At 41.2% G+C, this 25867-nt stretch overlaps 1 long non-coding RNA gene across 1 annotated transcript in view; it reads right to left on the reverse strand.

Annotated features, from left to right (window-relative positions):
• Positions 1-3732: 3732 nt before the first annotated feature.
• LOC146974141 (uncharacterized) overlaps positions 3733-25867 on the reverse strand; it is a 79662-nt gene continuing 57527 nt past the window's right edge. The window contains exon 3 of the long non-coding RNA XR_015037593.1: positions 3733-3948. This is a non-coding gene — a long non-coding RNA (uncharacterized LOC146974141). The remainder of the gene's footprint in view (positions 3949-25867) is intronic.

A 25867-nucleotide genomic window follows, 5' to 3' on the forward strand; every position in this document is an offset into this window, starting at 1 on the left:
ATCTCTCTCCGTCTCTCCTCTTTTTCTTTATTTCTCTCTCGCTCTCCCTCTCTTTGGCCCTCCCTTACGACATTTAAACACATGTGACATGTTATGACACTTTTTTCAGTGTCCGTCCTGTGAGCAGATCCAGAGACTTTGTTTTTTTTCTGTTTGTTATCTCTGCATGCATACCCACACACACACACACACACAAGAGCAAAAAAAAAAAAAAAGTTTTTGCACGTGTGTTTGAAATGACCCGTCCTCTTCCTCTGTGTTTATTTATCTCACTCGACGGACCGGGTGAACCCGTCGCCCCGGCCCTGACTGGATCCAGTGTGACTGACTCTCACTCCTCGTTCGTCTCTCTGCTCTCTTCATCTTTCTCTCCACAACGCTCCATTTTTTTTGGTTCATTGGCTTAATTTCCCTCCGCTGATGGAGTACAGAGGACGTGAAGCAAAATCTTCAAAGGGTTTTTTTTTTTTTTATTTCCTTTTTTTGGTGTAACTCCACAGATACGCCGGCCTGGTTGATTATTCAGTGTCACATTGCACGTGATGGAGAAATGTGCACATGGAAATGTCAAAAGGAAAAAAAATACAGATACTAAAATATGCACACATGCCATTCACTCACACTTTATGATTCTCTCGATGTGAATGTGAACTGTGAAACATCAGTTTGTGATTTAATGACAAATATAAAACTGACTTGTTGAAGCTGGAAGCTGCTGTATCCAGGACCTATGGTAGAACCAAAATCTAATTTCTTGATAAAATCATTTTTTATATCTAAATTAACAATTCTCTATACTAATACAAGTAAATAACTAGACTCTATTTCTTATTACAATTTGAATTATATACTCAACTCAGATTTTATTCTTTTTTTACTTTGAACTAAGTTATAAGCATGTTATAATGAGGTGCGTTCAAGAGACCCAGATGCATTTTATTGATGCTCCGTGCATTCAGGAGAAGAGTGAAACCCTAATGAAATCACAGACTCTTATACCTGAGAACTGTCTTAGTGAATTAACACTGTAGGTCTAAATGACCTCTGTCCCAAACTCAGTGAGACAGAGACACTGACAGAGACACTGACTGTCCATTATGGTTTTTCTACCCTATCAGTGTGTTCACTAGAAACAGACACTAAACTGTTGTCTGATAAATTTAAGTGAATAAAGATAATAAAAGAGCAAATAGGAAAATTCCCTCACGTTCAGCTTCCTGGCAGCGACCTGTGTGTCCCCCCTCAGAGAAGATTTAGCTCTTTATGCCCTCACATCGTTATCAGTCTCTTTTTTATTGTTTCTATTTATTGTGGTGGTTTTAATTGGAGGTAATGACTTTCTACACTGGTTGCAAATTATTTCCTGAGATGACAGCTCTGGCTTCTTCTGGGTTTCATTTAGAAAAGCAGCAGAAAATAGAAAGCTAAACCTATCATCATCAATTATACGAAATGCCAAAACATATTCATTAATAATCCACTTGGTGTGGATTTGCATATGATTATGCACTGTTTCCAATTAAGTAGAGAGGGTGACATGATAAAGCCATGTGGTGTCTAAATATAAGCTGATGTGTGTTTGCATCCATCATCCACCAGGATGCTCTTATTAAAGGTGTCTCATATTAACACAGGCACCTTCTGCAACGTGGAGCCTCACAGTGTGCCAGGAGATTACGGTCGTCTTGAAGACTTTGCACCACCGACGCATTTGATTTTGATGAAAATCGTCATACACACTCTTCAAAGAAATACTGTACGATTGGTGTGAAGTGCTCTGTTCTTATTTAGTCTTAACACACACAGAGCAAAACACAAAGTGGTTCCCTATAGTTATTAAATATTGTGTTGTAATTTATTTTAATTCCCCTCGGGAAAGGAAGCTCTTCATTTGTTGTAATTATGTGAACTTCTTACGAGCACTCTGACTTTGTGAACAGACCAGCATGGTAGAGCTCAGTTCAATAGTATTGATATAGTGAATCAATAATGCACGTTTAAAACATTTAAGGGGTCAAAATATGCAATTACAATTAAATATAATGCAATATACTGGACCTGGACACTCACAGGAGTGGGATCTATTTCTTAAAACTGAAGTTTCACAAACTGAGTCTGTAAAAACTCACATCACACACACAGTGCCAAGGATTTTAAATTAACACTAAAATATCTGTGCATGGCAGCTATGGCGTAACTAAGACAGAGGTGGGGACATTCAAACTTTGTTCAAGTTCAGGGAGGAGCGCGGTCAGGGTTAAAAACTAAAGTTTGACGTTTTTTAAATCTTGATGAAATGATGTGCAACTACGGCCTGTTGTAGTTGTAACTAATTTATTCTGTATTATTCATTTTAAGGCCTGTTGTTGCATGTTTTTTTGTTTTGTTTTTTTAATGTGTGCACCAGACGACCAAACGAGGTGTCAGACTGTATGAACCGTCTCTGTGTCGTCCCTCTGTCCGTCCTTCACTCCTTCATCGTCACCCTCGTGTCGTCCGTCTTTGGGAAGAGACGGGGCATGATCTCAGCTCTTATTGCCTCGTGTATCGGCTTCTATTGTAAGTGGATAAAATAAATAAATGAATAACTGAGTGACTGCCTACAGAAGTGCTGGCTGGACCTCCCACCTCCTGCAGGGAGGTCGTCTGAGTGTTTTTTTCTGCAGATAAACGTCAGTCGACGCGTCAAAACAAACACAAATAAATAACAGCAGTGAGAAAGAGAGAGAGAGACGGGGCTGTCTATGTGAAGTACGTGTGTTTATGTATATATGTGTATATATGTGTGTTTGTATGTGTGCATTTTTTTATATGACTGAGCTCATTTGCTTTTATCAGTGACCCGATTGATCTGCCCTCTGACCCCCCCGGCCTAGCTGCTCAGCTCCATCGCACCACCGGGAGAACCGCACTTGCATGACCTCCGACCCTCGATGTGCTTGTTAGGGTTGTTGAATGTAGAGGGTTGTGAACTCCATAGAGTATATAGACTTCTATTGCTATGGTGACTACGGCCATAAACTGCCCTTTAGTCATTTCATTTCATTCCACAGGCATGGGCTTTATTGATTCTTTCATTTAGCCACTGTTAATCTCCTCTCCTGTTTTTTTTTTTTTTGTTGTTGTCTCATTTGGACTCTGCCTGTCTTTTGTGGACACAATTTAGAAGACAATGAATGCTTCACATTGTTATTTTACGTGTATATTTTGTGAATAATGATTAAGTATTTCTGTACGACCCTGCTCGACGATCAGCTGGTCCCAACCACAAACTACCGCAAACTACCACAACCTTTTTTTTTTCTTTTTTCTTTTTTTTGTACTCTGCTCTTTGTAAACGTCGTCACGACGATGACCTGTTTTTATTGCAACAGAATTCAGGTATTTTGTTCCTCTGTTAATAAATTTACTCCGACTCCTTCTCACTCCTGCTACTTTTCCCACAGGACTGTTTAGTATGTTCAATAAAGCCAGATGCTGTATATATATATATTTATATTTATATTTATATTTATATTTATATATTTATATTCTCTCCTCTTCCAGGTCTGTTTGTATAAAACCACCACCATGCAGTGAGAGGTACAACAAAAAAAAGAACAATTGTGAATATTTAATCTCTGAAGGCCTTATTAGCGAGGCTTTTATTTCTTTTTGCTTTGTGGCACTCCAAACAAAAACACACTCACATTTCTGGATCATTTTAACCACACACACATTGATCCCTCTCTTTCACACATTTCCACTGATCGCTGTGACGATATATCTCTGGGACTCACACACACATTTACGTAACTCATGTTCTTCTTGTGTGAATCAGTGACATTACAGTCGACTCCAGCTCAGAGTGTCAGGGTTGAGATTCGGTATCAGTTTTTTACGCTGCTATATTTACAGCCGTTGAGCACATACGTGGGCAGGAGAGGCCATAAAGACGTGTATTCAGCCCTGAAGGAGAGAAAGAGAGAGCTTCTATTACCTCAGCAGTGTTAACTCTCCATTCATTCACAGCAGAGTGGTGTAACCTCCGTCACTCTCTGCTCTTGTTCCTCCACACTAAGAGCAGCCAGCAGGCAGAATTAACCACAGAGCTGGAAACAAAACAGGAGGAAGTTTTATCATCCAACTTCCTGTTCCATTGGGATGTTAAAAAAAAAGAAAAGAAGCATGTGCTCCCAGACCTGTGTTAGTCTGGGTCACCACAGCCAATCACAAAAGGGTAGAGTGCCACCTATTGGTGCACAACCTGAATCCTCTTTCCTCTCCATCACCAACTCTCTCTCTCCTCTCTCTCCCTCCTCCCACACACACACACTAACGCTCCAACTCCTACACACTGACTCACCATATGCTTTTTACACACGCGCAGAGAAAATCACAGTTTGAGCGCACGCTGTCACCACATGCACACACGCAGAGTGACATGTTGAAATATCCCTATGTGTGTGTGTGTGTGTGTGTGGATGCACACAGATGCTCATGCATGTGTTGATATGTACACAAATCACAGCACACACATGTAAAAAGTGATAATTACTCACAACTCAGATATAATTCACTGCATGCAATCGAGTGCACTGCTAAATAATATGACAAGAATATTTTTTTCTGTATGATTGTTTCACACAATCTAATTTAATCTGATAAAATAATGTGAGTAAAGTAAAGATAGTAAAAAAAATAATCAGAGCGTCACTGAATCAGGCTTCGACAAGGAGGACAGAGGCAGAACGAGTGTGTTTTTACCACGGGAGAAAGTTATAAACATTCTTTAAGAAATTATCGTATCCACAGGTAACGCTTATGTAATGTCAGTTGTGTGTCTGTGTGTGTGTGTTTGTGTGCATCATTAGTTGAAGTTTGGCCTCCACAGTCAGGCTGATGTATGAACTCGTGCAGGAGTAGCTGTTAGAAAAAGGACGATAGCTACGTGTAGGCAGAGACAAAGGGAGGCAGCTTATTCTGCTGACCTTTGACCCCCCAGGGAGAGGTGTTTATACACACACACACAAACACACACACACACACAGAAGTAAACATATGCTGCCCGTACACACACACAGCCACACACCAGCAGCAGCAGCAGTGAGCAGCCCGTGTCTCCGAGCTTCCTCCTCTCTTAACGATTTCCAGCGCGCTGTCAGCAGCCTCATATTAACCACATCAGATTCAGTCAAATGCCAGACTGTCACATGCAGTCTGATTCATCATCTCTGCACACTGTCAACCCGGGAGAGGAGAAGATGGAGAGACGGACGGACGGAGAGAGAGAGGGAGGGAGGGAGGAAATATGGAAAGGTATAGGAGAGGTGAGGGGAAAGTCTGGAATAGAGTGAGCAGAGGATAGTGGGGAAATTCAGAAGGAGTGGGATATAATAAATAAATAGAGAGAGGGAGGAGGGGGGAGTCAGATAAAAGCTGAATAAATAAAGGTGCACACAAGCAGAACTCTCGCTCTCTCGTGCCTGACATGCCGAGCTGGTGTCGGAGAAGAAGAAGCAGCAACGGCACGAAAACCAGCCAATAACCCGGAAACGCTGTGTGTCACACAGATGGGAACACACTCCCTTCTCTGTGTGTGTGTGCGTGTGTGTGTGTGTGTGTGTGTGAGATGGAGCCACAGAAACAGGAGCAGTGTTGCTGCTTAGTGTGGATGTGTCGGCTGAATCTCATTTATTTTTATTCCATCTCCGTTTCCTCTGAAGAACGTGACACACACACACACACATACGTCATACACACAGATTTCCATTTGCTGCTCAGAGCTGTTTTCATGTTCCTACACCACGCAACATACAGTACACACGTCCACCTGTCTCAGCAACACTTTGACTTTGTCAAATTTGTGCCAAACACATGCTCTATAAACCAAGAATGAACCAATTAGATTTTAAAAGGTCAAAGATCAAGGTCTTGTTGTCCTCACAAAACACACATTTTACTCTTGTGAATGTGATATCTGCAGTCAGACTCCTTTCACAGGGACTCCCTTCTGACTTTGCATACATGTTCACTTGGACTCAAAGATGAATTGATATGTCTTTGGAGGTCAATGGTCACTCAGAAAACACTTTATAACCAAGACTCAAGACAAACAAAATTTTGATGATTCTGGTTAAACCAGTGTTTTCCAACCTTGGGGTCGGGACCCCACTTGGGGTCGCCTGGAATTCCAATGGGGTCACCTGAAATGTCTAATAATTGATTAAAAACAATTACTGATAAAAAATATTCTTGTAACTAATTATAATTCTTATTAAAATGATTCTTAAAAACACCACACACAATCTTAAACAACTGCATTCTGTACTTTCACTTTCTCAAATATAAAGTTCAAATAAAATGCACCATATAAAAATATCTGAGCTGATGCATGATTGACGGCCACGATCACATGACTGCACATGATCAGGGGTCGCCAGAAATTTTTGATTCAAAATGGGGTCATGAGCCAAAAAAGGTTGGGAACCACTGGGATAAACAGAGATGTAACTGGGCAGTAGTCTGAGATATAGAGCTGTAAATCATTCTAGTAGGTAGCTATATGAAAAAATACCCAGGCAGTTTCACACTTTGGCACGATGACTTATCACATTTCAGCTTTTGAATATATGGAGAAAGAAAAAAGTGTCTGCAGTGCTTTGAGGAGCATTGATCCAGTGAGGCCTCTGTGGCCGTTATGCAGTCGATGCAGTATCGACCCGAGGAGAAAATCCTCAGTGTTTAGCAAAATTATGCAACTTGTCAGTGAGTGACATGTTTAAATGAGATCTGAAGACGCTCGTCACAGCTGGAGCCGCTTTCTTACTGTCACTTGTTGCAAAATAACTTTGGGCAGGGGGAGGTATATCTCTTTACACAGACGACAAGGTAAATGATGTCTCTTTTCATTTAAATTCTGCTTATCACAGGACACTGCAGGACGGCAACACTGAGACTATGAACACCAGCAGGAAGAACATTTTCTTCTTCCTAACAAAGAAATGCGTAAAAGTGCAAGGCTTGTTTGTAGAAGCACTCTCACAGCCTCACTAAAGTCTTTTAAATTCAGACTGATGCTCCTGAAATAAAATCATCTGCATAATCAATATCCCATAAAGTAGTTAAAGACTGATATGCAAATCAGCTAAAGGGACAAAAAAAATACTACAATGTTAGAGCAGAGAATACCACAGGTCTGCAGGTGATGTTTGACTGTATATAAACCCAGAAGCAGCGTGACTCATCTAATGAACTGCAATGCAATGAAATATTTTAATAAAAAAAATATTTACAGTATACACAGAGTATATTCTTACATGAAGTTTGTTATGTGTGTAAACAAATGTCACATTTTGAGAGGAGGAAGCTAAAAGTGGTAGAATAAATTTGGGGGAGAAAATAATCACAGCTTAAAAAATGAAGTGCTGATTTAAAATGCAGCTTTTATGGTAATTTCACAAGCTTCTATAACTTTCATTAGTTTTCCTGTTTTCAGTCCTGTCAGTCCCAGTGCGGGGTAAACTTTATAAACAAGGATAAAATATGCAGGTGAGAACAGATCGGTCCTGTAGAGGAGCATTCAGCCTCAAGTGAAGATGGATGTCAGAAATGATCAGAAATTATACATAATTTCTATTTCATAGTCTCACAATAATCTATAACTAATAATAATGAGATAACTCAACATCTTATAATCTGTGTTTGAAAATCAAACTGATGTTTTGTCAAGAAGTCATTTCTACATAATTGATCTACTGTTTTCCCCTTAAAAACAAATAATTAGGGCTGTCAATCGATTAAAATTTTTGAACGTGATTAGTCTCTCATTTTTTATCTGTTCCAAATTAAACTTAAGAGCGATATTTTGTCTTTTATCAACATGGGAATGGACAAATAGTCTGCTTTTTGCAAATGTGTGTTTATTATTATTGCAACAATCCGAAACAAGAACAAATACTAAGAATAACCTCTGAGGTGGACTGGTTGGACAGTTGTCCATTCGTTTCCGTTGCGACTCATGTTTACATGGCAGGTCCAGGCATTTGGAGCGGATCAATGTCTGGCGGCGTTTACATAACAAACGGACCGCACCAGAGTTTAACTGTAGCTGCACCACAGAGTGACTGTTGTGTTCACACTGATCCAAACGCACTTGGGCCCAAAGTTCAACTGGACTTGATCTAAACACTGCCCATGTGAAAACACACACAACAGTAAATGCAAATAACTTTTGTCTTGTCAAGAGAACAATCTCTCAGGTCTTTGAAACTGAACTTCAGTTCCAAAGACCTGTTTCTTTATCATTTTCTGAGGACTGTTCAGGGGCGTCACCAGACCCCTTTAACAAAGTCAGTTCAGACTGAATATCACCTGCCCTGAAAATTACAGTAGAGGTATCATTTTTAATTTGTAATGCATATTAAGGGGTTTGGGTGATGTAAATACATCATTAAATTTATTTGGATACATATTTGCAGTAGAACTCAATGGCTAGCAATGCCCTGGGTTTGTTTCTACTTGCCATTCACATGTTACTGCTGCGTAGCTTTAATGGATGTACATGTGTCAATTGCACTTTAAAAGTCATTTGCATTAGCTTGTTATTATCGTTTGGCAGCTCTACAAATAATAATAATAAAAAAAACAAAAAACAAACATAAACTATGTCTTACAGTAACACAGTCAAAATAGAAAATATTTAACTTTATTGCCATTTATTGGTGAAGATTTTCTTTGGTTTCAGTTTAAAAAAAGGAGAAAAAATGAACAGAGAGTCGCCTTTTCATTAATTTCCAATAAGACTTTGTCTTAGGGATATTGCCCCATTATGAAGTAAGTAATAACTCTAACCTCTTCTGATCTGGAGCCATTAGTGGAGAAATTAGTGGAGAAATTGCACAACTCAGCCCTGATCTGATTAGCCCCAGTAACCCTCTTTTGTAATTGACCTTAGCCTGCTACATCATGCTAGGATGTATGTACAGACCCAGGCTCATTTCAGGAAAATATATTTCCTGGTTAATTTGATGAGGAACATCCAGTTTCTGATTAGACCTGCACACGAGGGAGGGTTAAAAATAACCACAGAACCAGTGACAAACGACCTCCTTCAATACACTCCACTGCTCCACACACACACACAGAAACACACACACACACACACACACACACACACACACACGCACACACTCTCAATGGAGACAGGGCGGTGAGGAGCATCGGTGAGTGTTTCAATATAAGATCAAAAAACATCTTTGAATGGATTACTGTGATGAAACTGGATTATTGTTGTGAATTTCACCTACACTATCAATTATTACTCAAAAACATGTGCTCAAGTGGCCATATTTAAACTCAAATATCAAAATCCTCAGAAATATAACATCCAGCCTCACACCAGTTTCTTATTTACAGACATTATTTTATTAAACCACTTTTTTTGTTAATTAAATAGAGATCTAAAATGACAAAAACAGCTGTATTATGATTTCTGAACAGTTTTAAGGACGTTAATCCAGAATGTGAAGTGTGCCCCACTGAGCCGAGCACTGGATGTGTGTGTGAACAAGGCTCTGTGATGAATCCAGACTTGAAATATAAGATTTTTCCCGGCTAAACTGTATCCTGTGTTTAACATCCATCTGAAACAGAAGCTACATGCGCCACCAGCTGGGCCTGCACTTAAAACCAAGCATTGTTCTGATCACTTTTAGCAGTTCAAACACCACACTGCCATGTAGGCATGGAGATACGCTGCCCTCTTTGGCAGCATCAAACCGTTCTCTCTCTCTATAGCAACGCCTCCGAGCATATCATTAAAATCCCTCTTGATACCATAGCAACCAGTTTTTTCTTATTGCGGGAGGTCACTGGGAGCTCGTAGAGAAGGGCACCAGCGGCCGGGCCTCCTCCCACGCTGCCAGGTGGGGGGGGTCACATCTCAACTTTTTGCATCAAGCTTCCATCGACTCACTCACGAGTGCACACCTGTTTCTTATTCTTCTATTCTCTCGTCTACAGTCACACTTGCTTTTCGCTCTCTCACAGCGTTTCTCACCACCTTCACTTCACAAACACTTTTCGCACCAGAGAAAATGAGGAAAGTCTTAATTTATCCTCCCTCCCTGCTGCTTCAGGTTTCATACGTTTCATTCCAGCAGTGCAATTCACAAATATCAGATTAGCAAATCCTTATGTCAATTAATTAAATCTAAACTATTACAACTAGCCTGCGTGTGCCAGGGTAACAAAACAGAGTGAAGCACATTTATTAGAGTTGAAAGCTATAGCTTCATAATGAAGTTGCTGCAGTTCATATGACAAGTTTTTTTTTTTTTAGAGATTAATAGAGAGAGTTCTGTGGCCTGGGCGAACAGCCAAGTGATTTTTTTTTTATCAAAATCATCTTATTTAAACACATTACAGATGAACAAATATTGGCTCAGAGAACCCTCTCTCTCTCTCTCTCTGTGTGTTTGTCTCAGACGCACATAAGAGACAAAATAACAACTGTCGAGCTCCTCGTCTTCTTTTCAGCTCATAATCCAAGCATAAAGCCTGGAGGTGACATCTTGAATAAAGTGTACAGCTGCATGCAGGAAAATACAAATGCAGGTGCAAAAGTATTGTCAACATTCAAGCGAAAGATGATGAATCGAGCCTGAAACACTCCGGTGTTCACCCTGAGATCTGGAGCAGGTGGTCGAGGACCCTTCACAGCCAGGTGGAGTGTTGGATGTGCACGAGTGTGTGTGTTTGATTGTGAAAATCTCAAAACAGCAACAAGTCTGTAAACACAGTTGCATTACCTAAATGTTGCATTGCATTAATTACGCAATTTTTAAACGAAATTTGGTGAAAAACAGAACTTTTTTCTGATAAATGTGGTTTATATACAATATATCGTGTGTTGCTCCTTGGCCACACAAACTCACTCAGACTCTCTGCTGTTCATTGCCGATTGAACCTGAAAATATCCTGGTGCACTGTGCAGCCCTCCCTCCCTCCATGACTCAGGACTCAAACTTTTGCTGGCGGCACGAACCTGGTGAACTTACAAAAATCTCCTCTGACGCACGGTAAAAACAACAACCTGGTGGTGGAAACCAATAAGAAACCAGTTGAACTAAATTACACTTAACATGTTAAACCACATAAATCAAAGCTGATTCTCACAGTGGACAGATCCAGGGTCAGTGGAGCCTGGGCCGTATTGATGATATGTCAAAACTGCCACACACAGATCTGAGCAGGTGTCTGACTCCCATGTCTTTTAATGAGGGAAATCGCAGAGGAGGTGAGGACGAGACAGTTAAGACTGATTACTTTTATTGATCCTCATGGACTGTAGCACCAGTACTAACACTGGTTACATCAGACAGTAGGTGTTTGTCTTTTCATATTTCATTTACTTTATATCAATACTGTATACGGTATAGATATTGTCCTAAATGACACATGCAGAATATATTGATTGATAAATTAACAAGGATATCTTATATGATGCAAAACAGTATATTTGAAGCTTATATTCACCTACTCCTCTCAGCCAGTACATTATGGACACACCCACTTAAATCTGCACAGCTGAACAGTGTAACAGTGTAACAGTAGAGGCTCAGGTTCCCAGTTATGTATGAATCAACTCTGCTCCTGTCCACTAACTGGTACACCTAAATCCCACATTCATTCAGAGTGTGAAGTGCACTGTTACTCCTGACAGTGCAGTTTAGGCAAAAGACATTCATTGTGAGGATTACAGCAGGGGACGGAGAGAGAGAGAGGGAGAGAGAGGGAGAGAGAGTATGTACTGGGTGATGGGAAAAGCCGATCTGTGCTTACAGAGAAACCACTTTTATTAAGCAGCTTGGTGTGACCTCAACATCTAGATTATGCTGGAGATAGACGGCACCATGCATGCACTTGCTCATTAATCCACATAACATGAGATAAGAAACTAGTTGATATGTCAGGGTGTCATGGTTTGCATGGAAATATATTTTCACGACCAAAAAGGGGGAAAAAAAAACATTTCTACACACTGTTCTTCTAACCTTTCCAGCACTTACAGAATATAAACAGCTGTACAAGCAATTTATAGCACCCAACAGTATATTAGGCACCATGATTTTAGCATTAAAGCATATCTATATATCAACTGAGGTTCCTGGCTGCATGTGCTTAAGAGGAAATAAGACTTTTATTGGCAAGAGAACCTGCCTCCTTAGCAGTTAGAGCTCCATTCAAATAATTAGAATCAATGTACTTAGCCTTTAATTTTTTTTTTTTTTTTGGGGGGGGCGGGGATTAATTTAGGTGTGGACCATAAAGACTGGATGTGGGGACTGGGTGGAAGAAGGACAGACTGGTGCAGAGCTCAGCAGCCAGTAAAGCAGCAGTGTAAACAGAGTTAAACACCTCGGACTTATAGGTGGCTGTAAGTTCATCGTATAACAAAAAGTCATTGTAGTTCAGGCGATGTGAATATGCTTTATCAGCTTAAATCACGAGCTGTAGTGAACACAGAGATGCTTTATGGGTGTAGAGAATAGGGCTTAATGGCTCCTTTATGACCTTATGAAGCATTAGCATGTAATGTACCTATAAATACTGTGACCACCTGGGCAGAGGTGACACTCCACTTCCTCACTTGTCCCTTTCTTCACACAGCTACGAAATAATGAGGATTATATGAAACAAGAGCAAATACTTTTATATTAAATAAGCAAAATCTACTCTGTCAACGAGCCACTGTAAGATTGACCCACAAGCTTCTATTGCCTGATTTTGCTCCTTTCCTTTTTTCTTTTCCTTTTTTTTTTTTGTTCCAGGTTTGCATATCTTAAACGGAAGATTGATGTCGGGCTGCACGCTGTGGACAGAACCTATGCTAATGAGGAACACGGGAGACCTCCCTGGGGTTTAGAAAGCAAATTGAATGAGAAGAGGCAACAGTAACTCTGAGCACAGCGGGCGCTGCCTGAGTCTGCAGGAGAGGAGAAGGTGGTGTGCACCGTGCACGCATGAGAGTGTGTGTGTGTGTGTGTGTGTGTGTGTGGGCAAATGTGTGCAAACGCATGGGATTTCCATTGATGACTGGTTAATGTGTGTTTAAGTGGATTTCTATGCAAGTACATGAGTGTGTGTATGTGTGTGTGTGTAGTTAAGACATGGACATATATGCTTGTCTTATTGAAGGAAGGATTCGGGGGTGCTGTGGTCACGGGGCAGTAGAAATATTAGACACAAATAAGGTCAAATCCACATTACCATGGTAACCCAGCAGAAGAGACCAGCTGGTCCATCTGTTCCTGAGCTAACTTTGAGTCGGTTCTCCCACACCTCTTACCAGCTGCTGTTGTTCTAGTCGTACCGAATCTGTGTGTTCACTCGAGCAGCAACATCCTCCGCTATTCACCCGGCTTTAAATATGAATATAAAATATAATTATGTCTGTTTGCTACAAGGAAAAGTCAGTGATTGTTGAGCAGGGGAGTGTCTTTCTTTGCCGTGGGGTCAGAGGTCATCAATCATGTCAGTTTTCCTCAGTTACAAGGATGAATATGTAAATCTGCAGAAACACACAACTAAAGAATGTATTCAGAGGTAAGGGCTGGAATATTACACATAAAACTCAATACTTAGCAAAACCAAAAAAAAAGCATATTTATTGCATAATTAGCCTTTGTATAAAGCAAGAGAGTATCGGTGGAGCACATGAGAGTGCATGCGTCATGTGCAGTTGTTTTCCCGTCTCCTACACATCCGTGAGTGGACTTGAACCATTTACCAGAGGCTATTAACACATTTCTATATTTAAAAACACAATCCTTGGCTCAGCGATCAGGAGGAGGAGGAGGAGGAGGAGGAGGCCTCGCTCTCCCAGCCTTCAGCTGCTGCGCCAAATCACGCCTGATTGTGCACCTTCAGAATCATGAAGCTTAATTGGTTTAATTATGACAGACGAACACTTTAACGCAACTAATCTCATTTTGGGTAACAAATTAGATATAATTCTAATTTAGTTTAGTTTAGTTACAGTGCACAAGCTGTTTAGTTGGTGCATGTGGGGTCTGTTGACTTATTCCACAGTGGCTGGTAAACAGGTAAATATAATGGAATATATATCGTTCTATTTGGACAGTAAATGTTTTAAATCTAAAAAACAAACAAAAAAACCCATCTTGTATTATTTATACTTTTCCAATAATCACTACAGAAGCTGGACCAACTAAAAAAAACTGCACCACATGGCTCAGCTGGTCTCCCAGCTCCTTACACAACTTCTCTAATCAGAATCTGACAAAAACAAATGATCCAAACCGACTGACGGAGGCTGAAGAAGTGTTTGTTGTACTGTGAATGAAATACATAAAAAATAACCTGCAAATCAAACAGAGAGAATCTTAATATTTGCCGCATGTTTTTATCCAGTAAGCTGCACACATGGAGATGCCAGAGGTCATGTGAGGTGTTGTCCTGATGCTATTTGAGATGCGGCATCTTGCTCAATAACATTTCGGCGTATTGATGTTAGGAGCTGGGGATCGAACTCACAACCACGTCACTGGTGGACAATCGTTCTGCCTCAGCAGAGCATGAAAATACTCAAATAAAACTAACCTTCAGGTACAAGTACTTCAGTAAATGTACTTTGTTGGATAGGATCAGAAATATTCTCATCAGCTGTAATGAGTTTTCCTAAATCGCAGAGTTTATCTGAGCAGTCGATGTTTTTACATCACAGTCGGTCACAGTTAGTGCACCCTGAGTCAATAACCAATCCCATAACATCCCATAACACAGGCTGTTTCAGTGACTTACACTTTATTCAACCACAATTGCTCCACTGGTTACCATCACAAGTGTCAGGCGGGGTACAGTAACAACCCTTTGTTGTGGAATTAAATGATATCATTGCCGTGCAGGGCTGCTTTCCCAAACCTCAGTGTGAGTGTGAGCCTCTTGCGCCTAAAGTGACAGTTTAAAAAGGGCAGTTAAATAAAGGCCTCTTTTAATTTGTCCTTTTAATCAACAGCACGGCCTTTTTTTCTGCCCTACAGTGCCGTCACTCCTGCAGCGGAAAAACAGACCAGAGTCACAGTTGCATAACATGTCCGGCTGCTGGAGTGTTCTCAGTCTTTATGTCAAATGGATATTTTTCTGAGTAATTTCTCACCATGGCAGCCATGCCTGATTATCATGTGAGTGTGGGGGGTCCAGAGCTGAGGAGCTAATGAACTGCTTACATAAAGTCTTCTGCCAAGGTTGTCTCTCTCCGTCAGGATGTCTGGGGGAAAAAAAAAAAGCACACTGCTCACTGGAGCAGAGCATTCATATCATGGATGGGCTCTGGAATAGGGAGAAAATGAGAGAGGGAGAGAGAAAGAGAGACAGGAGCAGGGGAAAAAGTTGAGAGAATAACAGATGGCTAGCTATAGCTGGCTGGATGGGTGGGTGGGTGGATGAGGGGATGAGAAGGGGATAGATGAGTGGATGGATGGATTTATACATTCTTGGATATACAGTTGGATGGTTTTGGCCCAGAGATCTGGGAAATGTGAAACCCAAAATGTCATGATGCACGGTAGCCTATTTATTTTACTGTCCTCAACCAAAAACACACACACACACACACACACCCAAAAAACAAAAAATAACAATAAAAACATTATAATAAGGGAATGAGATCAAAAACCTTTTCCAAACACACATGCATGAGCACACATCGCCGTGAAAAACCAAACCTCTGTGTGAATGATGAGCCCTGAGCAGACAGTTGTGTCACAGGGTCAAGGCATTGGCTGCTCTGGTTGAGTGGTTTTCTCGCCTGCCTGGACACTTTGAGCGCCTCTTGATTGCCTCACTCTGATGAAATGAACAAAAATTCCAAGAAAATAAAAAACAAAACTGATAAAGTCATTTGTGGTATGTGTGTGTGAAACATATCAGACACAGGGTGCCACAAAAAAACAAGCAAACAATGATTTATCTAGTCACCAGTGTATTATGATCACCATTGTGTCACTTAAATGACTAATCTGGTGATATTCTATTTTTTGCTTCAGGGACATCACGTGCAGCCACTTTGCTGACATGTCGCTTCATTTCCATAAACACAGGCGCTGTAGTTTATTTTGAGTCACTCCCACATACATCATCCTACTCAGGCTCATATAAACACAACTTAAAACAGCTGGTTTCCTCCTGTTTGACTGACGTCCACTGTGGCCCAGCTGCTTTAGGAACTTGCTGAGGCTTTTGTGTGAACATACCTATTTGTCACCTTGTGTTTAAAGATTTATATCATGCAGTGGGAAGAAAAAATATGCACAAACTAATGATGCATGTTTAATCAGAAGGATTAATCATTGAAATAGCCCCAAAACCAAAAGTTCTCCGACCTGAACGACCGTATGTAACCTCTGATACAGCGCCTTCACTGTCAGGGTTATAATAACTACAACTGAGCCAAGATCATAATTTAAATAAACAACAAAAGCCGTGTTTTCACTCTTTATACTACATCACATGACTTCCTCCTTTTCACTTGTCAGAATCATCACAGCTGCCTCAGATCATCCGACAATAAAACGTACCTATGGGTCGTAATAAGCCTCAGTTAGGCTTCCCGCAATGTACAATCATTGATTTATCATATACTTTACAGTACACACACTTAAATAGATGGTACCATCTGTCTGGACAGATGTGGATGTGATTCTGTGTGTGCACAAATAAACTTTTCTTAAAGCAGCAAACTCAGAAGAATTTGATGTGAATAATAAACACAGTCTGTGTCATAACTACTGCTGCCAAGGGGGGAGGGAACACAATGGTGATTCAGCCTACGCCCCAAAACATGTATATATTATTATATTTTCAGTTTTAGTGTCTGAAGTTGCTGCTAATGCTAAACCAAACATTTCCTATTACTGCAGCTTCACATTAAACGTATTTAACTTCCGGGGCGCCGAGTGGTGCAGTGGGTTCAGCAGGCGACCCATATGTAGAGGCTATAGTCCTTGCTGCAGATGGCCCTGGTTCGAATCCTGCATTGGGTGGCCCTTTACTGCATATCATTCCCCCTCTCTTTACTATACTATCCAATAAAGGCATAAAAAGCCCCCAAAAATATACTTGAAAAAAAAGGTATTTAAATTCCAAAACACAGGTTGATGATTTTTATACGTAGTAGTCAAAGGAAACATGTCAGTGACCTCCCGACTTTCTGTTATTGTTCATAATTTAACTACAAAACAAAACAACAGCCACTGTTTGATATCAGCTCAGTGATGGAAGGAGAGGGAGCAGCCACACTGAGCTGTTGGATGAGGATCTGCAGGAGACGGGCTGCACACCTCCAACCTCTCAGCCAGGAAACTAACTGCTTTCACCTGCTGTTCGCTCACTTGCCTGATCTGATCGCGCGTGGTTGGAAGTTGGAAGTACAGTACAGTGCACTGCTGCTTGGACCGGGAACAAGGAGAAGTGTAATGGTGCACCCCTGGTGAAGGAGGTGAAGATTGTGAAGGGCTCCTCACTGTCTGTGCACTCTCACCAAGAATAATGTAACACAGGAGTGTCTATGGTTTCCTTTATACTGTACTTGAATACATCCTGTAAAAGCCTTTGGTCCATAATGAAATACTGAGTTCTCAGAGACCATCCTCAGAGAAAAAAAAATGAAAGTGTGCATTTGACTTGCAGTGACTCTGAGGATGTTGTAAACCTGATATGATTTGCATTTATACACAAAATCTACTCCGGTGTGTCAGTGACTTAAACTCAGTCAATAACATCACCGATTCCTGAATATTCGCCGCAGGCTGTGCAGTCGATCTTATGTAAAAGCTGTGTGTTTTCCCACTAGTGGGTGGTTTTGCATGACCAAGCTGAAAGCAAACCTAAATAATCCATGTTGATCTTACAGTATGAGTAAGATTGATTTTTTTCTCCCTCCCTCCCCCATATTAATTAAACAGCTTTTATTCCTGGCAATATATAGCCTGTGTCATAATCTTTTCCTACTGTGTAACAGGCTCTGGCATAATATGGTTTGATTTGCTGGCAAGAGCAGAACATTTTTGTGATAATGTTTTACAATATTTGACACCGGTTTATTTATGAATCATTCCCTTTACTTCCCCAAAAAAGACTGCATAAAGATTTTATGTAATGATGAGCACACAGAGAGAGCAGTGCTCCCCTAATTGTCTTAATTTACTTGAGTGCCCTTTAATTTACAGGCCGTTAATTATGTTAGGGTATATTATTATATTATAGACATTACTTCCTGCTGCCTTACTAATATCACATGGGTACAAAATCTGTAAATAATATAACTACCCCAAATGAGACTGGAGTGCACACTAGGGGGCATGTCAGAATTGAAGAAATGAGAACAGCAGGGGGAGGGAAGAGGAGGGAGATGCATGTGTCCATTAGGGAAAGCAAGGAGGAAGCTGGTACTGGCATGAAAGAGGTGGAGAAGAGGGACAGTGGGGATGATGAAGAATGATATTTGGAAGATGAACATATGGGCAAATGTTAAGGTGAAAGTGTTCCCAGGCAGAGGGGACAAAGAGAGGAGGGGAAAAGAGGACAGAGGAGGAGAGGAAAACAGAGTCAAGGACAAGGAAGGAGGGAACAGATGTGGGAGAAGTCAAAGTCTGCAAAAGGACCAAGGCCAGCAGCAAAGCTAATGTCCTGGAGAGTTGGTTTACGGAGGAACTGAAGAGGAGCGGAGGCATTACACAGTGGCAAGAGACCCAAGAGAAAAGTGAGAAATATGTCGTTTTGTTGGGGAAGACATAAAAAAAAATCACGCTCCTGTGAAATGAAAAAAGAACAAAAGAAAGGGCGGAAAGGGTGGAAGTGAGGCAACTGAAAAATGGTGTGAAGAACGCGCGACGGGTGAAGAATAGGAAACAAAAAATGGAGTGAGAGTAAATCAGTAAGGCAGAGCGTCGAGCAAAAGGTGAATTGGAAAAAGATGAATTAGCGCAGAGGGATGACGGGAGGGAAGCAGACGGATGAGAGGCACAAACCAGGACCAGGTAAAGGCAGGATAAGGGAAGAGGGGTGGATGTAATGGACACTGTCGGAGGAAGATAAGGGATTGGCTAGATGGATGGGTGGATGGATGTCCAAGGATGGGTGGATACATGCAGGGATGAAAAAGTAGGGGGAGGAGGAAGGAGGCATGTAAACATGGTCCGACAGATAAGTGAGAGTGGAGAAGGAAACAAGTGCTGAATGATAATGGAAACTAATTATAGCTCATATAGATGCATGACAACAAATAAAAACATCTAGAGATGTATAGAGGTGTAGTGCTGCTCCCTGTCTTCCCGGCATGGACGGCCTGCTCCTCAGAGATTACCTCCCACAGAAACGTACATCAGGACCTGCAGCTGTATATTGCACATTAACCAGTTTACAGCCCGGTCCGATGTGCTGACGGTGCTCGAGCAAATACCTGCTCCAAGGAGAAACCTCCAGGCCAGTGTGGAGTTGACATATTTCACATCAGCACATATTCTAGGACCTGACACCCAAACCAAACAAAGGGAAACATTCCTCCACCTAAAGCCTTCAGAAGCAGCTGTCAGCCCACAAAACCTAAAATAGATCCCCTTCCAGGAAATGATATAGACAAAGGCCACCTGGAAACATAAAGGTCAGATTTGATGTTATTCAGCATTAAGCTAACTTCCATGATATATCTTAGCATAGAAACGTGAAAGTTAAGGATTTGTTTTTAGTCTTTCGAGAAAGCACAGAAGAGCAGCGGGTTAGAAAGTGAAGGAAGTGTTTATATAAATATATATATACATATCATATACAACTGCAAACACTTTCCTGCCATCCATGCGTGCACCATTGAGCAGGAAGTCAATCAGCCCAGCAAGAGAGGGGCTCTAATGCACATCCTTTATGGGCCTGCCTGCTGTGCACAGTGCACTGGAATGTATTTAGTGGCATATTTGAACAGTAGCTATCCACTTCTCTTAAAACATCTAGCTCTCTGACTTCATGCTGCCTGGTTTGACAACAGTGCAGCGACACTAACCAGACTCTCCAGACTCACCCATTTATTAGATAAATTATATTTCCCACTTTTTTTCTTTTTTTTTTACAGGTTATGGTTTAGTATAGGTGTAATAATAAGTGTAAATGTTTGTGTCAAACACTGTCAGGATATACTGCTGTGTCTTGCCTCCTCTTTAAAATATGTTGTCGCAACATCCTGGTCCAAAGATTTACCTTCCCTTTCCCCAAGATCTTATTGGAGCTGTTTCACCTCTGCAGTTTGATTTAAGTGCTGTAATTTTTGCTGTGAGTGGTTCCTGCATTTCATTTGTGCCCTGGAATTTTGGACAATATCTCACACCGACGGCACAGTCAGGAGGAAAGCTGCTGACTATTTTTGAGCGTATTTAACGTTGTCACTTATTGGTGTTTCGACACACAACATACATACTCAGCACCTGTGTTTGCATTACTGTAGAATATGGAATTGGGACACAGGTCGTGTCACAGAACCTTTAATTATTTGGTGCTGTTTCTGGAGAATTAACCTCCAGAGCGGCTCCGTCTCCAGGAAGCGTTGGTTAAGCTAAAAGTCCAATCTGCCGTCTCAGCAGCCAGTGTTCACCCTGTCATTAAGCAGGACACTGAAGCTTTCCTGACCCATTTTAAAGAGCTCTGGACGAGCATCTGCTGCATGCCAACATGTAAATAAATATGGGTGACCACCTCTGCAGCCATGTCCTCCTCCACGAACAGACACAAGAGTCAATCTCTACTTTGTTACAGAGATGTCAGAGGGGTGAGACGTAGAAAACACCTGTGACCTCACTTCAGTCTGGTGGATAATCCAGTGATTTTAGAAGATAAAGTGAAATATATTCATTCATATCTGATCACAACCGCATAACAACACCTCAAACAAAGCAGCGACCGTCAACTCAGAATCTGAGCTGCCCCCCTGCACCGTGGAATTTACTGCCCACTTTGACACAAGTGCCATCATCATAAAGGGGGACAGGTCATCTTAGTGAATGGCTCCAGGTGTCCAACACAAATCTATTCCCTCTTCGGAGATTGATGTCTCGGCCCCGGAGGTCAGAAAAGGCATTAATATGACAATTCAAAATCGGAGCTCGAGAAATGCCACAGGTGCAGGAAACACTCGGGACGTCGGGGAACAGAAATGAAGAGGATTACAGTGTTGGCTTCAGGGTCCGTGTGATATATGATGAGTCAATCACCTCCTGAAAAGGGAATACACAGGTTTTTTTTTCAGAGGTGCAGGACCAAATGCTCTTTGTTTTAACTGGAAATACAGAAATAATTTGTATTTTCAACCATCTCTGGGTAAATACACTACGTTCAAATATTCAGCACCTATGAATCTCATTTGTTGGTCAATTCAGGTCAAACTTTTAAAACCAGGCAGCACTTTTTTAAAGTGTTTTATAGATTCAGCCACAGTTATGAAAAGTTGGCATATTGAAAATGTTAAAAACCGTCTGAAATAAAATGAAGCCTGAATTATTAAATATTATTAATATTCAGTTAGTTCTACAAAGTCCCCACTTTGCTTGAAATTGCTAAAATGCTACATTTATGGCAGAAAATAGTGAAAATATTAAATATTAATAAATATTAAGTCAGTTTGAATCAGAGTTCAAACTTAAGCTCAATGAACAACATAGGTGAGAAAACTGAGGGACCTTCATTCTCACACAGGTGCAAATTCTTACGGTTCCAAAGCCACATAAAGTTGTTGTTTGGTTTTTTTTGCGTGTTGAAAAAATGTAGGTAACAAGATTAAACATAACAAGCAACATACAGCTTTGTCTTCCAGTCTTGTGGATGAATCAGGAGCCATTTCAAATATGGTGGCCGGACAGGAGATGCCATATTTGGATCATGCATGAGAACTTTCCTTTACAGAAAGTAATGAACTAGTAAAACAGATAGATCACACTGGAGCTATGACTTCCTCCAACTTTGCACCATTCTTCAGTTCATTACAGATACCGTCATATACTACTGTATGAATGCAAATTGTCTTAATACAAGTAAATACATAAATAAATAAAAAGACACAGCTAGATATGTGCTTGTTTGGCCTTAGAGTTGAACTTTTCTGCTTTCAGGCCTTAAAATAATCTTGAAATAATGTTAAGTAATGTTAAAATCGAGCCTGATGCCTTCACTGTCTTCCACATGGCAACAGTTTATCAAATCAACAGTGGTATCGGATCGGTCTCAGGTATCGGCCCATACACTAAGCCCAGGTATCGGTATCGGCACTGGGACTGAAAAAGCCACATCGGTGTATCCCTAATTTACATCCACTAATAGATTTTTCAATTTCACCCAGAACATCCTGTCAGACACTTTAAATATTCCTTCATATTCCTGAAGAGGAAGAGCTGAGCGGAGCGGAGTAACCCTCTTTCATTCTCATCATCAAAGAGTGACAAGCTTTCTAAACACATAAAGGCCACGAGGCGACTCTCACACTGTCAGAAGCTGTGAGCTCTTTTCAGGCGGAGCGCTTTATCCAAAATAAGATCGATGCTAAAGAGAATGCGAACCTACGTGCTACTGTATGAGCTGCTAATACATCCACTGCAGCATCTCAACCACCATCACACATTATTACCTCTGTAAGCTCCAGTGGACACCTCTCCCTCACCACTGTGGTCCTGTGCCTTTCATCAATCATGGTCAACTAGCTATAGAGGCTGAATGGAGGCTTGGAAGAGGCTGAGAAGCATCTGGGGCCGAGCTAATGTTGCCGAAACACACGGCTGCAAGCTCGGTTTAAAGACACATGACGTGTGATCTAAAGCTCGCTAGTTACAAAACTCAAAAGAGGCTGTTTACACCTCTGTCATCTGTCTGACTCTTTCCTTCCCATGTTTCATTTTTGGTCTTATGCATGCTTACACACACAAACGCAAACCCACACACACACACACACACACACACAAACACACCCACAGCGTTGCACAGTCAGTGCTGTCAATTTAGGTCCACATCACACCCACATCAATCTTCATTACACGGCACTTGACCTTGGATGTGACCGCCGAAGCATGGATGATATCACCTAGCACAAAGCTAGAGGGCCACTGTACACTAGTGTTTGTGTGTGTGTGCGTGTGTGTCGCTGGCTGTGTGTGAATAATGAACATGTCCATATACTTTTGTGTTCATACAGTTTGTCTTCTCTGTGCAGCGCTGCAAAATGTTGTGTTACTCGCATCTTTTCTTACAGAACAGTGAAGAAAACAACCTTGTTTAAATAAAGGTTTACAAGACTAAGAGCGGGTTGTTTAGTTTATTTAACAGTCTCACTTTATTCTTTACATCGGCAGAAAGGAGCAGCACAGGGAGCAATTGTGAGCAGACAGGATGTTAGTACGGGACCATTCATAACAGCTGCAGTTGGGGCTCATAAATTCAAATTAAGGAGCAAAAGGTGTAATTTATATATCTATATGGCAGGAGTAGGTGCATTTTTACCTCATACAGCACTAGTTATGAAAGTCTCTCCAATTAGAGCTACTGTAGTGTCTCTCATCAGTATGCAGTGCATCCCAGAAGCTGTTTATCCAAAAACTCACTCCGGTTTCTCCTTTTCAAAACAGTTGCATAGCTGAAGGTCACGGATGAAGGCGGCTCACTCTGACAGGAGTCGATGGTGCTCAAGCCAGTCGCTAAGGTTGTTTTTTTTTTCTTTTCTTTTTCTTTACCCACAGGGGCTTAGAGAGTCGGCCAGAAGCAAATGTCTAAGTGTGGTTCTCATTTCCCCTGAATCCCAGGCTCTGCTCTTTGTTATTGATTCATGGGGGGTGGGGGATGTTTTATTAACACCGCTGCTTTTTGATTATTCAGTGATCGGGCTTATCCTTAAAAATCACAAAACATCCCCACTCGTTTGTCGACCGTCCACACAGAAACCCCCAGATCCGTCCTCCTGTCCCTTAAAGTCACCACCTCACATAATCTATCACAGGTACAGAAGCTCTCGTACTGTAGCAGATTACCAACCACTTTAAGCTCAGTCAGCAAACTCTCACAAAATGGTTTATTATGTGACAGGAGAAAATGTACAGTGTTGATATTTGACATCTTGGCTCTGACCTTGTCGTTTCCCCAGAAGGAAACAACACATCAGGGATTTTGGAGCAATAAAAATAACTTCCACCTCAGGGGAACAGAGAGTTGGAGCCTAGAGCTGGATGCTACGATGGCTTTTGAAATGCTATATGAACACACAGCGGTGACGGAAGCAGCAGCTGCAAGTGACAGCGTTTACTTCAGGAGGTCACTGCTTGTCTGTGGTGAAGCTGCAAATGTATGCAAATAAAAACCAATCGTTTTACCATATTGGTGCACATTGGTCTCATAGGTCTGCTCTTTGTGGGGTTTTTTATGTAAAATAATTCACAAAGTATTGATTTGTATCCTTTTACACAGTTTTGCCTCCGTGCAAGCAGTGTTGCTAAGGCTACCGACCTACCTACAGTACCTACCTACTGGAGAGCTGTCCCTTGTGATCCTACTAGACTCTGATTAAGGACGAGGTAACTGTACATCTGTGTCCGTTGGATCTAGAAGAGATGAAGGCGATGATGTCTGAAGTATAGTGAGCCTGACGCCAGACGATCAAATATCCAGAGGTTTATCCAAGGGTTATCACCTCAGTGTTGTTTAACTCCTGTGTCTGTCTGTCTGTCTGTCTGTCTGTCTGTCTGTCTGCTTCGTTTCCTGTCTCTAATTTTCTCTAGTTACTTGAATAAATCTGTGTTAATGAGTTTTTCAGTTGATTTTGCGGGCCTAGTGTCGTTCGCACGCCAATAAATGACTGTTATCAGAATCAAACTTCATTGATTGACTCACCAAGAGCTGTCTCCAGCTCTTTCATTAACTCTTCTTTTCATCTCCTGAAGTTAGCACACTAACCCGCCGCCCATGGCCAATCTCATCATTTCTGACAGTCACAAAAAAACACATAATACTAATGTTCTTGATGGTTTTAATGGACCGATTTAAATAGTCGACTCATTCAGCAGCTACACCGAGTTTCTTTGCGATTTCATTTCTCATGCAATTCAAATATTGTTCAGAAAGTTTCTTCCAACATTCTTGCAGAAGTTTATATGAATGTTTGCACTGACAGCTTTTCTCAGCTTTCACCGTCTGTCCAGTTCATTCTAACCAGCTCCACGGGATTTAAATCTGGACACTGTGCTGCTCCTCCTCCATATGAAGCCACTGCCTGGTTCCTTTTTTATGATCTGCATCATTATCTTGCTGCAGGAATGAACCTCTGACCAACCAGTCGGACTCCCTTTGTTACTTCTCTCTCTCACCATCCTCCCTGTCATATACAGTGCTACTTCCTACAGTGCAGTGTTGCCCTAATAAGACATTAAAAGCCGTATTAACATTGTTTGTTCCAGCAATCTCTTTGTGCAGACGGGTCTTTGTTAAGTTAAGTTGCAAAAGTTGGGAAACCTAGGCAGTTTGCATCAACTTTCATCTATTCCCTTTGCTGCCAGGAAGATGAAAAGAGCATTTTCTTTATGAAATGTACATGATTTTTCTGATTTTGGTAATGTTCGGTTTTTCATTTTTTGCCTTGGTCGTTTTTTCCGTTTTACTTTTGTAACATTGAAGGTTATCAAGTGGATTTTAACTGTGGAAATTCCAGTAAAAACATCTGACTGGCAGTTTATCAGCGGGTTTTTCCACCAAGGGGAAGCTTACCCTGCAAACAGCAAACACACCATCATGAGAGAGTCGGAAGGGGAGGAGATCTTCAGCACAGGACTGTGATCCTCAGAAAAAAAGACAA

The sequence above is a fragment of the Trachurus japonicus genome, chromosome 14 (genome assembly GCF_045865225.1).
Source record: "Trachurus japonicus isolate A0001 chromosome 14, Traja_1.0".
Lineage (NCBI taxonomy): Eukaryota > Metazoa > Chordata > Actinopteri > Carangiformes > Carangidae > Trachurus > Trachurus japonicus.